The sequence below is a fragment of the Physeter macrocephalus genome, chromosome 12 (assembly GCF_002837175.3).
Source record: "Physeter macrocephalus isolate SW-GA chromosome 12, ASM283717v5, whole genome shotgun sequence".
In the NCBI taxonomy this organism is placed as follows: Eukaryota; Metazoa; Chordata; class Mammalia; order Artiodactyla; family Physeteridae; genus Physeter; species Physeter macrocephalus.
In genome coordinates this window covers 39,134,295-39,149,365 of record NC_041225.1, presented here as the reverse complement: position 1 = coordinate 39,149,365, position 15,071 = coordinate 39,134,295, and the positions used below count along the sequence as shown (strand labels likewise).

Sequence of the window (15,071 nt, the reverse complement as noted above, 5' to 3'; positions counted from 1 at the left end):
TTGCCCATGGCATTGAAGAGATGGTTCTATACTTACTGTAGCAAAAACCAGCACATAGTTGGCATACTTTCCTCCAAACTCTCCTAACATTTACACTGCCATCTACATACTTTTCAGTTGACTTCACTCTGAAAATTGCCTGTTCCTCTGATACATACCAGAGACTTGGCTACTTGGACATTTGGAAAGAAAGAAAAAAAAAAAAGAGCAGAACATGAACGAGCATTCTTCCCATTTCTGCTCCCAGGCATTTAATACCTGCAATAGTACAGTCATTTGTAAGAATGATCTCAAGTGGCTTCTTTACAGTCAATTTCAGTTTTAAGATCTCAGGATTCTGTGACTGGAGGAACAATTTCAGCATTGACTAACATTGCTATTGATAACTTCACTGTTTTCCTTAGGTTTATATAGTCAGTTGCCTGAATTCAGGTAATACATAGAAGAAGATACAGTTCTGCATCATGGCTTTTATTTATTTTTTGGTAAGGAAACCCAAACAATAAAATCATAACTGAGGATTCAGAACTAAAAACTCTTTCAAAGTCCTGCTGCCATTATTTCAAAGAAATGTTATACAATTTGGATGAGACTTAGATGCTAGAAAACAGTATCTCTAGAAATTTGAAGATTTTCACTGTTGTGAGCAAAGAAGACATAGGAGGACAAATCTCTAGAGTTGCATCTCCAAGATACTCCAGTGGCTGTTGAGCTTATCTTCACTTTCCCTTCAGGTCTAAAAAACGGGGAGAGGGGATGATTTTGGCAATAGCCACAGAGGTTATTGATGAATTGCAAAAAATATCTCCAAAGTAAGACTTTTGGGGAGTTAGAACACAGGTAGCTTTTGCTTGGAGAAATGGATAAACCCACTCCATCTGCATTAGGTGTGGTTAGCCAAGGTACAATTTGAATAACTGTTAAGGAAAAACTAACTGACTTCCCAATCCTGCTTTCCTAAATCCTGCATATTTTTCTCATATCCTTAGGTAGAAGAAGAGAGGCCAGGTCATCTGGTGAACGTTGGCCTGTAACACAGCGCATGGAAGGCTGTTTGGTGCCCATTCATCCCCAAGACATCCACACATGAGAATTCACCAGTACAAAAACGTTTAAGACTTATTTGAGAAGGTATCCAAATGATGAGTCCATTTGCAGGTAAAAAAATAATAATTAGCGGTTGAGCTTCTGGGAATGGGGGTAAGGTGTTGCACTGCTGTTGCTGCTGTGGTTTTATTCTTTTCTGCAAAGTATTGCAGGAAAACCATTTACTGAGTTCAGTACCAGTGTTTACTTGTGGTTTTGATACCATGATCTTAAATCTTGGGAGATCAATTCCTTACAGGCTGGGGGAACCCAATTTTCTGTTTTGGTTTATCCTTTCAGCCTTAGAATGAGGAGTGGGCACTAGCTAGTTTTACAGAATACCTTATCCATAATTTAAGAATCTAATAAAGCTGAAACAAGAATATTATTTCTTCTGGGTTTAAAAGAATACAGATAATGTGTCTGATAAACCATATTGGAGTTTTTAAATTCCAAGTACTTTAGAGATAGAGAAAGATTTGGGTGAAACAAACTAACACACACACACACACACACACACAAGCCAATACATTTTTTAAGACTTACCTGGTTATATACGTTGTGTTTAAATGACTGAAAATTAACTATCTCCACTCATTAGTTCCATCAGGTTTAGATAATGGACATTTTAATTTAACCGTAACATATAAATGCACAACTGTGGCTGAATTTGTCAGAATAGTCATATGCACAACATATTTTGTGGAAGACATGGGGCTGGCTACTAGATATTGAGAGATGAAAGAATAGACATCATTCTGACATTGGAGGAGTTCATAAATTTGGTGAAGAACAAACTTTTCTTACACAAAAGTGTGCAAGCAGTTGCATTTTGAATCCCGTGGTTCACAGATTCAGCGATTATCACCGGATGTCTCCTTTTATCCCAACTTCCCATTCTTCCAGCCCTTATTTTTCTTATCTCAGCCTCTCCAAAGTCTCTCAGTTCGTTTCTCTCCTCAGTCAGCAAGTATCTGTTCTCCCCCGGGGTAACCGTAGAGAGTCTATCAGTCTATCATCCAAGGCCCCTAGAATCGCTCTGTCTAAAATGGTGGGCTCTAGTCACATGTGATTTTACATTAAAAATGAAGGTAAATTAAACAAAGTTTTCAGTTTCTTAGTCACACCAACCACTTTTCAAGTGCTCAGTAGCCACATATGGCCCATGGCTACTGCTTCGGACAATGCCTATTCGAAAACATTTCCCTGGGACTTCCTTGGAGGTCCAGTGGTTAAGACTTCGCCTTCCAATTCAGGAGGTGCGGGTTCAAATCCCTGGTCGGGGAGCTAAGATCCCACATGCCTTACAGCCAAAAAGACAAAACATAAAACAGAAGCAGTATTGTAACAAATTCAATAAAGACTTAAAAAAAAAAAAAAAGTAAAGAAAACATTTCCCTGATCTGGGACAGAGCTGCTCTAGACCTGGTTAAAAGCTTGTTGCCATCCTCTTCTCCCTGTGGTCCTGCTTAGGAAGCGATCCTCCAATAACCTGAATATTCATTGTTTTCTGCAAATGCCCTGAGCTTTGCCGACTTTGTCTTTTACTATTTCCAAAGCTTAGGGTGCTCTTTTGGAATCTTGCTGTCTTTCAAGACCTAAAGAAAGGCATTGTTTTCCTAAGAAACCCTTCCTTATCTTTCCAATTAGAGTTCTTCCTAATTGGAAAGGTTCTTCCACACACCACACCTTACTCATGGCTCTACTTCATGGTAGAGCCTCTCTATTATCCTCTCCACAGGACATTTTTAGCTCCCCTACCAGGTTATGCTTTTTCTTTTTCCAACAGCAAAGGAGGTGTGTGTGTCCTTATTTTATATTTCATGCCCTCTGGTTTTTGTTGTTTATGGATTTTATTTTTATTTAAAATTTGAAGACATTAACAAGGAAAGATACAAGTGGTGACAAAGTCTGAAGGAAGAAGGGAAGAAATATGGTTATGTTAACTGTATAAAAAAAGAAGAGTGGGGTTTCTGCCCTATATACTAGGAAAAAGTCTTATAATTAAAATCTGATTCTGCCACTTAACCTTATAGATCTGAGTGAAATAGTTATCCTCATTAAACCTGTTTTTTTTTTTTAATCTAGAGAATAGGAATAGTCATGCTTACTATACAGGTTTTGTGAACATCACTTGAGAGATAATATATGTAAAAGTGTGACTTAAAAAAAAGAGAGAAGTCTCATACAAATGTGAGGTGTTATGCTTACAGCAAGCTTCCAGAAAAGAAGGGTATGGAACAGGGAGAAACACATGTTGCCCTGGCCCCCTCACAAACCTGCTTTACTCTGACAAAGCCCAGTCGACTGATAAAGTTCCAGTAGGCTCTTTGTGAGTTATCCACAGGGTTCTCTTTTTATCTCACAGAAACATTTATATATCTATAAGTATCTATAATTTTTTTATTCCGCGCTCCTTGGGATGCAGTTATGGCTGTTTAATGTTTACTTTTCAGGCATTCCTTCTCCCTTTGAAGAAATCCACAAAAGAAAGAGCAAAATGCTGACAAGTTTTCAAAGCCGTGATTTACAGGAATGATTTCTGAAAAGCAAGTGGACAACATCCGAGTTCATCATCAAATAATATTTCTAAAGCACCCTCTAGTGCCTGGCCCCAAGCCAGATGATTCAATGCCTGGAGAGGCTGCAAACTTTTTTTTTTTTTAAAGGAAAATGGACTCTCATGTTGGCTCCTGAAAAACAAGTCTGCACCATTTACGATTCCTTAGGATTCTCTCTCTAAATAAGTATTAAGAATGGATTGCTTCAGAAAAAAATCAATGCAGTTAGAAACCCTAATACTATTAAATATAATTCAAATTCCAGTTTAAAATAGACATTAAGACTTAAAAGACCAAGTCAAAAATTACACTGGGAATCTGAAGAATTTGAAGTCTAAATAAATCACAGAGCAGAAAAATCTGCTCTGTAAGTGAAAAAGTTTTGAGCCCGAGGAAAGGTAAGAATTGCATGAATAGATAGGTGTCATCTAGTAGGAATGCTAGGCCCATCTGCCATCTGATTATGCTGTGACTGTACTAGCTTATAGTCTTCACTCAGCAGATTCTCAAGTGGTGTAGTGGCAAGAGTGCCGTATGTAGAATCAGAAGACTTATGGTCCAGGGTCAACACTACCACATACTTGGCTATGTGATTTGGAAAATGTCACTTAAAATTTATGACCCTAGCTTCTTCACATGTAAGATAATTCTGCCAACTTCGCGGAATTGTCTAGACTTTACAGATTAAATAAGATACCACCGACCAGTTCCTTGAACACAGTACTTGCCAACAAAATGTCAATATTTTTTCTAGTTGTCTGATCGATTTTGTATTCAGCAGTTTTACAATATGTGTTCAGTATGACTCTTGCACATATCCCCTCAAAGGAAGTTTCACTCTTCTCCCTTATCACTCCCACATTTTTGAGACTAGGATCACATTTTATATTACGATACTGAAGTAGGAGAGTCAATTCCTGCATAGGCTAGTTGACCTTAAAGATAAATGCCTAATTATTGATTGGATGATTGATTAAGCAATTCTTTCATTCATTCATTCAATTCCCAACTCTAAATTCAGAATGGTCCCTTTACTACCTGAGGCCTTATTAACAAGATGGACCAGACGTTTCATCACATACAAAAGATCTTTGTAGGCACGGGAATAAAGAATACTGAGTCATTTTAAGAAGTCACTTTGAAAATGACTTTTCAACATAGAAGAACTGGGCTTGTTCAAGCAAATTATATTTCAAAGTTTTATTTGCAAGGTTATTTATTACTATGTGGAATCTCAGTCCTGTGGCTAGGGTCAAGGAAAATGAGGACACAGGTGTCTGCCTATTTGCACAGGCATTAAAGAGTGTTGTAAAATGAGCTTCGGCCTTTTAAGTTACTGTCTTTTCCTTTATAATAATAATCTCTTCAATTTTACAAGGTCTATATTATTTTTAGGTAAGAAAACACTGTAGAGTTCATGTTTTATTGTTCCTTGCAGTTATATAAATTATATTTGGCCAAAACAAATGTAATTCCTACTGTGTGAACTGGGAACCCAAAATGTTGATTTTCCTCAAGTTATAAACAATGTGAAGATACGTTATACTGGGTCACAATTTTCCAGAGCAGAGCAAAATATATAACTCAGTTTTAATAACAAAACTGCATATATCATTAAAGTTTCCTACTCCACACAGAATGTATTATATTACTCTGCCCAGCAAGAGACATCCTTTGTGTAGACCACAATTTCTAAAATACCATTTGATTGAATGGAAAACATTTTAGCCATTTGTTAGTTTAAAAAAAAAAAATGTAATGGTTAAATACTCATGGAAATTCTGCTTTGTCTTTGCTGGGTAAATATTACATTTCTTTTCACTAAATTGAATGCCTTGGATTTTGTAAACACCAAGGTCTGGGGGACAACTCTTATGAGCTTTTTCCCACTATTAGATGAGTCTTCACATTTTTAGCATCTTAGAAGCAGATGTCTGCTTCTTTGTAACACCAATGAACCTTATTTTTACATGTATTATATCAGCTTCAAGTTGCATTGTAATTATTTACTTATAAGCTTGTCTCTCCAAATAGACTTGTAACTTAACAAGGCAGGGTCCAGACTGCATTATCTCTGTATTCTTGGCCCCTGGTCTAATGCTTTCTACAGAGCTGGAGCACTGAAAATGTTAAATGAAGAAGAAATTCTGAAAAAACTACGACCAAATCATCAGTTTACCCATTCACCTGTTCTCAGACTCATTCCAAAATTTTGGAGATTTATAAATGTAACAACTACTTTCACAACACTGAAGAAAATGAGGAAAGATTATTTCCTTTATTAAAAAGAAGTCATATGTGGGATAAGCTAGTCTAGTCTCCTTATTTCACAAATGGGGATTTGGGGACCTAGAAAAAGAAAGCTTTTTTGCTTTTGCTAATGTCACAGAACTGGAGGCAAAACTGATCCTAATTGTGTTCATAGTGTTTTGTTTGTTTGATACAAAAGTAATACATGTTAATGATAAACACTTCGACATGTTCAAAAATACATAAAGAGCCAACAAATGTATGAAAAGATACTTAACATCAAAAGTTGTTAGAGAAATGCAAATCAAGACCACAATGAGATACCACCTCACATCTGTTAGGATGAGAGACAAGAAAAGAACAAGTGTTGGCAAAGATGCGGAGAAATTTGAACCCTTGTGCATTGTTGGTGGGACTGTGAAATGGTACAACGGGTACGGAAAGCAGTATTGTGGTTCCTTAAAAAAATATTAAAAATAGAACTACCATGTGATCCATCAATCCCACTTCTGGGTGTATATATCCAAAAGAATTGAAAGCAGAGTCTTGAAGAGACACTTGAACACCCATGTTCATGAAAGCATTATTCACAGTAGCCAATAAGCAGAAGCAACCCAAATGTCTCTTGATGGATGGATGGACAAATAAAACGTGGTCTATACGTACAATGCAATAATATTCAACCTTATAAAGGAAGGAAATCCTGTCAGATACTCAACATGGATGGACCTTGAGGACATTATATGAGTGAAATAAGTCAGTCACAAAAAGACAAATACTGTATGATTCCACTTAAATGAGGTATCTAAACTAGTCAAACAGAAAGTAGAATGCTGGTTATCAGAGGCTGGGAGGAGAGGGAAGTGAGTTGTTAAATGGGTAGAGAGTTTCACTTTTGAAAAATGAATTCGTTCTGGTGATCTGTTACAACAACATAAATAATATACTTAACATTTTTGACCTGTTCATGTAAAAATGCTTAAGCTGATGAATTTCATGTTACGTGGGTTTTTTTGTTCACAGTTAAAAATTTTAAAATGAGGCCTTATTAACAAGATGGACCAGACGTTTCATCACATACAAAAGATCTTTGTAGGCACGGGAATAAAGAATACTGAGTCATTTTAAGAAGTCACTTTGAAAATGACTTTTCAACATAGAAGAACTGGGCTTGTTCAAGCAAATTATATTTCAAAGTTTTATTTGCAAGGTTATTTATTACTATGTGGAATCTCAGTCCTGTGGCTAGGGTCAAGGAAAATGAGGACACAGGTGTCTGCCTATTTGCACAGGCATTAAAGAGTGTTGTAAAATGAGCTTCGGCCTTTTAAGTTACTGTCTTTTCCTTTATAATAATAATCTCTTCAATTTTACAAGGTCTATATTATTTTTAGGTAAGAAAACACTGTAGAGTTCATGTTTTATTGTTCCTTGCAGTTATATAAATTATATTTGGCCAAAACAAATGTAATTCCTACTGTGTGAACTGGGAACCCAAAATGTTGATTTTCCTCAAGTTATAAACAATGTGAAGATACGTTATACTGGGTCACAATTTTCCAGAGCAGAGCAAAATATATAACTCAGTTTTAATAACAAAACTGCATATATCATTAAAGTTTCCTACTCCACACAGAATGTATTATATTACTCTGCCCAGCAAGAGACATCCTTTGTGTAGACCACAATTTCTAAAATACCATTTGATTGAATGGAAAACATTTTAGCCATTTGTTAGTTTAAAAAAAAATGTAATGGTTAAATACTCATGGAAATTCTGCTTTGTCTTTGCTGGGTAAATATTACATTTCTTTTCACTAAATTGAATGCCTTGGATTTTGTAAACACCAAGGTCTGGGGGACAACTCTTATGAGCTTTTTCCCACTATTAGATGAGTCTTCACATTTTTAGCATCTTAGAAGCAGATGTCTGCTTCTTTGTAACACCAATGAACCTTATTTTTACATGTATTATATCAGCTTCAAGTTGCATTGTAATTATTTACTTATAAGCTTGTCTCTCCAAATAGACTTGTAACTTAACAAGGCAGGGTCCAGACTGCATTATCTCTGTATTCTTGGCCCCTGGTCTAATGCTTTCTACAGAGCTGGAGCACTGAAAATGTTAAATGAAGAAGAAATTCTGAAAAAACTACGACCAAATCATCAGTTTACCCATTCACCTGTTCTCAGACTCATTCCAAAATTTTGGAGATTTATAAATGTAACAACTACTTTCACAACACTGAAGAAAATGAGGAAAGATTATTTCCTTTATTAAAAAGAAGTCATATGTGGGATAAGCTAGTCTAGTCTCCTTATTTCACAAATGGGGATTTGGGGACCTAGAAAAAGAAAGCTTTTTTGCTTTTGCTAATGTCACAGAACTGGAGGCAAAACTGATCCTAATTGTGTTCATAGTGTTTTGTTTGTTTGATACAAAAGTAATACATGTTAATGATAAACACTTCGACATGTTCAAAAATACATAAAGAGCCAACAAATGTATGAAAAGATACTTAACATCAAAAGTTGTTAGAGAAATGCAAATCAAGACCACAATGAGATACCACCTCACATCTGTTAGGATGAGAGACAAGAAAAGAACAAGTGTTGGCAAAGATGCGGAGAAATTTGAACCCTTGTGCATTGTTGGTGGGACTGTGAAATGGTACAACTGGTACGGAAAGCAGTATTGTGGTTCCTTAAAAAAATTAAAAATAGAACTACCATGTGATCCATCAATCCCACTTCTGGGTGTATATATCCAAAAGAATTGAAAGCAGAGTCTTGAAGAGATACTTGAACACCCATGTTCATGAAAGCATTATTCACAGTAGCCAATAAGCAGAAGCAACCCAAATGTCTCTTGATGGATGGACAAATAAAACGTGGTCTATACGTACAATGCAATAATATTCAACCTTATAAAGGAAGGAAATCCTGTCAGATACTCAACATGGATGGACCTTGAGGACATTATATGAGTGAAATAAGTCAGTCACAAAAAGACAAATACTGTATGATTCCACTTAAATGAGGTATCTAAACTAGTCAAACAGAAAGTAGAATGCTGGTTATCAGAGGCTGGGAGGAGAGGGAAGTGAGTTGTTAAATGGGTAGAGAGTTTCACTTTTGAAAAATGAATTCGTTCTGGTGATCTGTTACAACAACATAAATAATATACTTAACATTTTTGACCTGTTCATGTAAAAATGCTTAAGCTGATGAATTTCATGTTACGTGGGTTTTTTTGTTCACAGTTAAAAATTTAAAAATACATAAAGAAACAGATTTATTTATTTATTTATTTATTTATTATTTTGGCCATGCCGCGCGGCATGCGGGGATCTTAGTTCCCCAACCAGGGAATGAACCCGTGCCCCCCTGCAGTGGAAGTGTGGAGTCCTAATCACTGGACTGCCAGAAAATTCCAGAAACAGAATTTTAAAATATATGTAACAGCAGAAGAGGTGTTAAGGTTAACACATTTAGTTGTTTTTTTCTATAATATTTATATGCTTAAAACAGTACTGTCTAAATGATATGGCACCTTATTGTTACAACAAAATATGACAAACGTATTTCTAAAACTCTCTCGATACCATTTGAAAGGCTGCATAATACCCGTTTATATAAATAAACCACAGTTTATTTAACAATATCCCTCATTGATATTCTTTTCATGTCTGTAAATAATGCTTTCTTTTCTATTTTTGTACATTCCTTGTCGTCTACATTTCTGATTCTTCCCTTAGAGTCTCAGAAGTAAAATTAGTAGAGTGGACATTTAAAAATATTTTAAAATTGTTTAAAAATTATATAAAATAATAAACATATAAAAATTATACGTTGTTAAAAATTTAGTATTGCTCCAATATCTATTCGTAGAAGCAGGACACGAGTGCCTCTAATTTATCACACCCTCGTCTACACTGAGTCCCCTCATCTTTCTCCTCTTAGTCACGATTATTATTGTTATTATTATTACAATTATTTTGATTTGCAAGAAAGGAAATAGGATTATTTGTTAATTTACATTTCTTTGCTTGTTCGTAAAACTGATACAATGAAAAATACTTCTCAGTCGTTTGTATTTTTTCTTCTGTGAATTATATTTTTACATTTTAAGATAAGCTGAATGAGTTCTTTATAAAGAAATTCAATTATTTATCTGTCATATTTGATTGCAAATATTTTTCCTAGTTGTACATTTATTGTAAATTCTGTGTTCTAAGTACACAATTATTCATCTTTAGGGAAAACTATTTAACTCATTTTCATTTAAATTTTTATAGTTTGATTATCTACTCTTTTGTCAGTCAATGATTATGATGTAGTCAATGATTTCAGAATTTAAGTAGATATTTGATAAAATTTTCAGTAATATTTCTTGAAAAATCCTGCTAGCGTTTTGCGTAGGACTGTATAAAGTCTGTACACGAAGTCTGGAATAATTGTTGTAACAACATCAGTAGCGGTCATAATGACAAACAAAACTCTACTTACAGCTCTTCAAGTGCCTGCTATCTGCCAGGTCTTGCATTTACTGTTCACATTAATTTAATCCATAGAACAACCTTATGAGGCATGTGCTATTTTTATGGCCATTTTACAGAGAATCCAGTTGAGGCAAAGAAAAGTTACATAACTGCCCATGATCACTCAGCAGTAAGTTGATGGAACCCTGTTTTGACCTCAGGCCACAAAGCTTCAGAACCCTTGCTTCTAAATCTAAAGATCATTAAGCTGCCTCAAAAATCTTCAAAGGATGAATTTGTCCCTTCTAAGGAGTTGCTAAAATTGCCTTTATGTTTCTAAAAGATATTTTTAATCTTTGTTCTAGTAAGCTATGGCTGTATAATAAACGATTCAAAAATGCAATGGCTTGAAGCAATAGCGTTGGTTCTTAAGGACCTGCGGGTCATCTAGGAGTTTGCTGACCCAAGCTGGGCCGGGCTTGACCGCTCCGTTCAAGATGCAGGGTCAGACCGTGATGGGCATCTCCCTCAGGTCTGCTCCATGATGCTGTTCTGCACCTCAGGTAAGAGTGTACCGATGAGCCTGAGGAAACTCTTCTTGACGTGGCAGCAAAGGCCAGAAAGAAAGCTCCACTGACAGGCGCATTTCAAGCTCGTGCTTTCTTTCTTGGACGGCACACAATGGAGCTCAAAGTCAAGGGGCAGGGAAGTAGACTTTGCCCATCAGAACACCATGGCGAAAGTGTGTACACAGACAGAAGTGATGACTTGGGGCCAATGATTTCATCTACTGTATCAGTTGGCTTGGGCCATGAAAGGAACAGAGAAGAGGCGGGGAATGGTCAAGTTGTGCATAAGTTGTGCACATAAAGCTCACAGGATTTGTAAGTATATCATCAGACATGAGGTCAGAGAGACAGGGAGACCCTGAGGATGACATTCCTTATCCACGTGCCCAGAAATATCTTTTTCTAGAATTTTACTTTAGATTGATATTTAGCTCACTTGCTCTATTTCTAATATTTTGGTACTTCTCTTGACTTCCACAATCTCCTTAAAGACATCTCAGTTTCATATTGTTTTATTACTAGGAGACATAACTGATCTGAATCAGGTGAGGTGATGTGTGTATATATTCAGCAGCACCGGCATTCTCCTGCTGCTGCCCCCCCCACAACACGGCTGCAGTTTCTCCCCAGCAGTGTCCAAACTACCCCTTCAGTCCACCAATGACTCCTCTCAAAATGCAAAGAAGACTAAGTTTAGAAGCCCTTTGTTTCTCCCTGATTAGTCATAAGCATTAAAACATTAGATCTCATGGTGTGTCTGTCCATTCCTTCTTCCATTTTTTTTTTTCTCCAAACATTCCTAAGGTCAAACTATATTCTGAGTACAGTCTTTAAGAAGACAGTAGGGAATGCTGAGAGGATTTTCATCATACTTGGTTAACATTTTTAAAAGTTTTGGCACTTACTTAAAGTCATAGGCTTTAGCTATTTGGAATATTTATCTCTAATAAATAGTCCATTCCCTAGCGTTGGTAAATAAATGAGGCAGCGCTCCATTGCGCTTTTGTTGATTTATGCATCGACACGGGGAGTGTGCTCCATTTAGCAATGCAAAGAGTGTACACACTCAGTTTGTTTTGTTGCTACGTGTACTGTTTAGTCCCAGGGTACCTTGAACTGGAAAGAAGCCCTGTTGAGTGACAGGGTTACATAATTCTACCTTCTTGGTAAACTGTCTTGGGCCTCAGCGCCCCCAGCTCAGATATCTGTCTATCAGGAGACATGTGGGTCTTGAATTGTTCATTCTGGTTTGACCCTAAGCTAAAAACTTTTGCAGAAGCCTGAGTCCTGGGCCTCCTTCCCAAGCAACCACCAGTGTCGTCATAGAAGTAACCAGTTCCTGCCTGTTATTGCAGCTCCTGTTGACAGGAAATGCCTTTTCGAAAGGAAGGCAATGAAAAACGGTTCCCTTGCAGGTGGAGTTTTCTGGCTCATGTAAGGATTAGAAATGAAATTAGCCATTGGAAATTTCATTCAGATCAGTCCAAACATTGCAAAGTACAGCAAACGCAGACCTTTCCTCATTGGGTAATCAAGTTCAATTTATCTCCATGTCTTTTCTCCCAAGCAGACAGCTGTGAAACTCTTATTAACTGTTTTTCATGGACCCGGTTGCTGCTAGAGTCTACAGAGATAGAACATTCCAGAATGAGCTCTCAGCCCTGACCTTGAAGGGCTTGGTGATCTAGTCTGGAATGCCAGAGTCACCCACACAAACTGCTCGGTGAATTAGGCAGCCCATGATCCAGCAGCCATCCATGTGGATCAGACAATACGGAGTTCAGAGCCAACAACAATGGCTAAGTGCATTGTTGAACCAACTTCAGCAGGAGTAATGGGAAACACAAACTGCTCGGTGAATTAGGCAGCCCATGATCCAGCAGCCATCCATGTGGATCAGACAATACGGAGTTCAGAGCCAACAACAATGGCTAAGTGCATTGTGGAACCAACTTCAGGAGAAATGGGAATGTGACAAAATAGTATAAATAAGATGCCTGATTTGGACATTTCAACCTCTACTGTTTCCTTTCTTCCAACTCCAATTTCCCTGTAACAGATCAAAACCTCTTTGTAGCAGTAATCACTTTAAAATAAATTTTAAACTAATATGCCCCCACTTTGAAACAATATTCTTATTTTGGATGGACCTACCATCCGTCCATCACCCTGGCCCACTCCAGCAAAAGGATGCATAATCCATCACAGAGCTTTCTGCACATTGTTCCCCTGTTCAAACACAGAAATGGCTTCCTACAGCCAACATCAATCAGCCTTTCTTGGAGTCCCATAGTCTCCCCAGCAGGGTCCTGCGTCACCCACCCATATGTGAGTTACAGCACAAGGGCTTATCCTTGAGAGCATCGTCAGTAACGTCTCCCATTTTCCACCGTCCTGAATCTGACATCTGTGACCTCACACGGGACCGTGGTATTTTACAGAGCCAACAATATATCTGATTTGACTGTTTCCCATGTGTAAGTAAGTCTTGTCTTCCTAGTTGGATGACATTTTCTTCCAGTACAAGCTGATGCAATATAATTGGAAAAGTTTTGACTTTTTCCTCAACCTATAGCACATAATAAATATTTAATAAACCACTCATTGATGATTGGTTTTAATTTCTGTGGAACTAGAGTAAGGTGACCAGCATATGACAATTGCTGCCTGCAGGGCCAGGACTAGGAGGAAGCAAGTGAGGTGCCGGGGGGGAAAACTTTAAGGGGGCCTTTGCTCTCAGGTGTGAGTCTTGCACTTGTAGCACCCCAAGAGTGCATGCCTCCTTAAACTTTGTGCCCTAGATACTTTTCTTGCCTCACCCTAGAAGCTGCCCTGATTGTAAAGTATTATGAAGTATTTTTGCAGGATCTGTCTTTATATAGTAAAAGTAGATATGGACTACCTTTTTCCTCATAGCTCTTCATAAACAGGACCCACATGTTTGTATGCATACAAAGGGGTTAATTCCACCAGAATGGCTTCCCTACAATAGCTACAAAAACATCACGGGTTAAACCACAGAGAGGTATGGTTTTGGTGAAAAGAGCTTGAGTGAATCAGACCTACCTGATTCAAGGCCTAAATTCACTCTTCACCACCTAAGCAATTTTAACCTCTAAATATTATTTGGCAAAATTGTAAGATAATAAGAATGAGAAGAAAGAGGAGAAGAAAAAGGAAGAAAAGGAGGAGAAGGAGATGGGAAGAAAAAGGGAGAATAATCATAAATATTTCATGAGAACTGATTGGAAATAAATATGTAAAAACCCAAAGCCCTAAATAAATACAACTTAGTCATTATTTTTACTTTTTTTGTTAATAATGATCTTGGTTTGCTTTTATGAGTGTGTTTATAATTCACAGCAATTGTTAAAGTATAGAATTCCATACATGTATATCTCTAAATGTACACATACAATCATGATATATGTTAAAGTTCCTGCACATGCATTGCTTATCTCATAATGCTAGTGAGGGATTAATTCCTCCTGAGTTGTTCCAGCCAATAAGGAAAGCGGAATATTGAAAGTATATTTGGATTCAAGGCAATAGAGACGATTTATTCACTTTCAGATTGGGAAATATGGAAGTTAGTAGTATCTTTGTACTGTTAACAAAAAAACTGAGGACTCAGGAGGAACGGCGGATAGGGGGACAAAATGACCCATTCAGGTTTGAATTCCTAGTGGAACCCATGGGAGACTGTGGATTCCTCGGGAAAACATAAAGCACTTCAAAACTAAGGGGACCGTTTCCTAAGAATTTATACCCAAGTAGTGAAATATATACCACATATGCCATGATACAAAGCACTTATGTACTTTCTGAAAGTGTTCCATTTAAATATTATAAGCACGTGTGTGGTGATGAGCTGGGTAAATTCGGTAAAATGGTCTCCCAGTTGAGGCCATTTCTATCCTTAGGCATGATGTTTCCATGACTTACTCTGGCAAGAGAAGACTGGCATTGAATCAATGAATACATATATGTCTCGCTCTGAAGCACAGGTGATCTCACCTAAATTAATTAGGCAATTGTGACTGTCTAGACCTCATTCACAAAATAATTCATGGGGGGCTTCCCTGGTGGCGCAGTGGTTGCGCGCCCGCCTGCCGATGCAGGGG

General features: G+C 37.2%; 2 long non-coding RNA genes across 2 annotated transcripts in view; one reads left to right on the top strand and one right to left on the bottom strand.

Moving 5' to 3' along the window:
- LOC114487306 (uncharacterized) overlaps positions 1 to 6,887 on the top strand; it is a 355,464-nt gene extending 348,577 nt beyond the window's left edge. Inside the window, exons 4-5 of the long non-coding RNA XR_008618841.1 lie at positions 990 to 1,158; positions 3,543 to 6,887. This is a non-coding gene — a long non-coding RNA (uncharacterized lncRNA). The remainder of the gene's footprint in view (positions 1 to 989; positions 1,159 to 3,542) is intronic.
- Positions 1 to 15,071, bottom strand: part of LOC114487305 (uncharacterized) — a 410,173-nt gene that overhangs the window by 30,354 nt on the left and 364,748 nt on the right. The window lies entirely within an intron of this gene.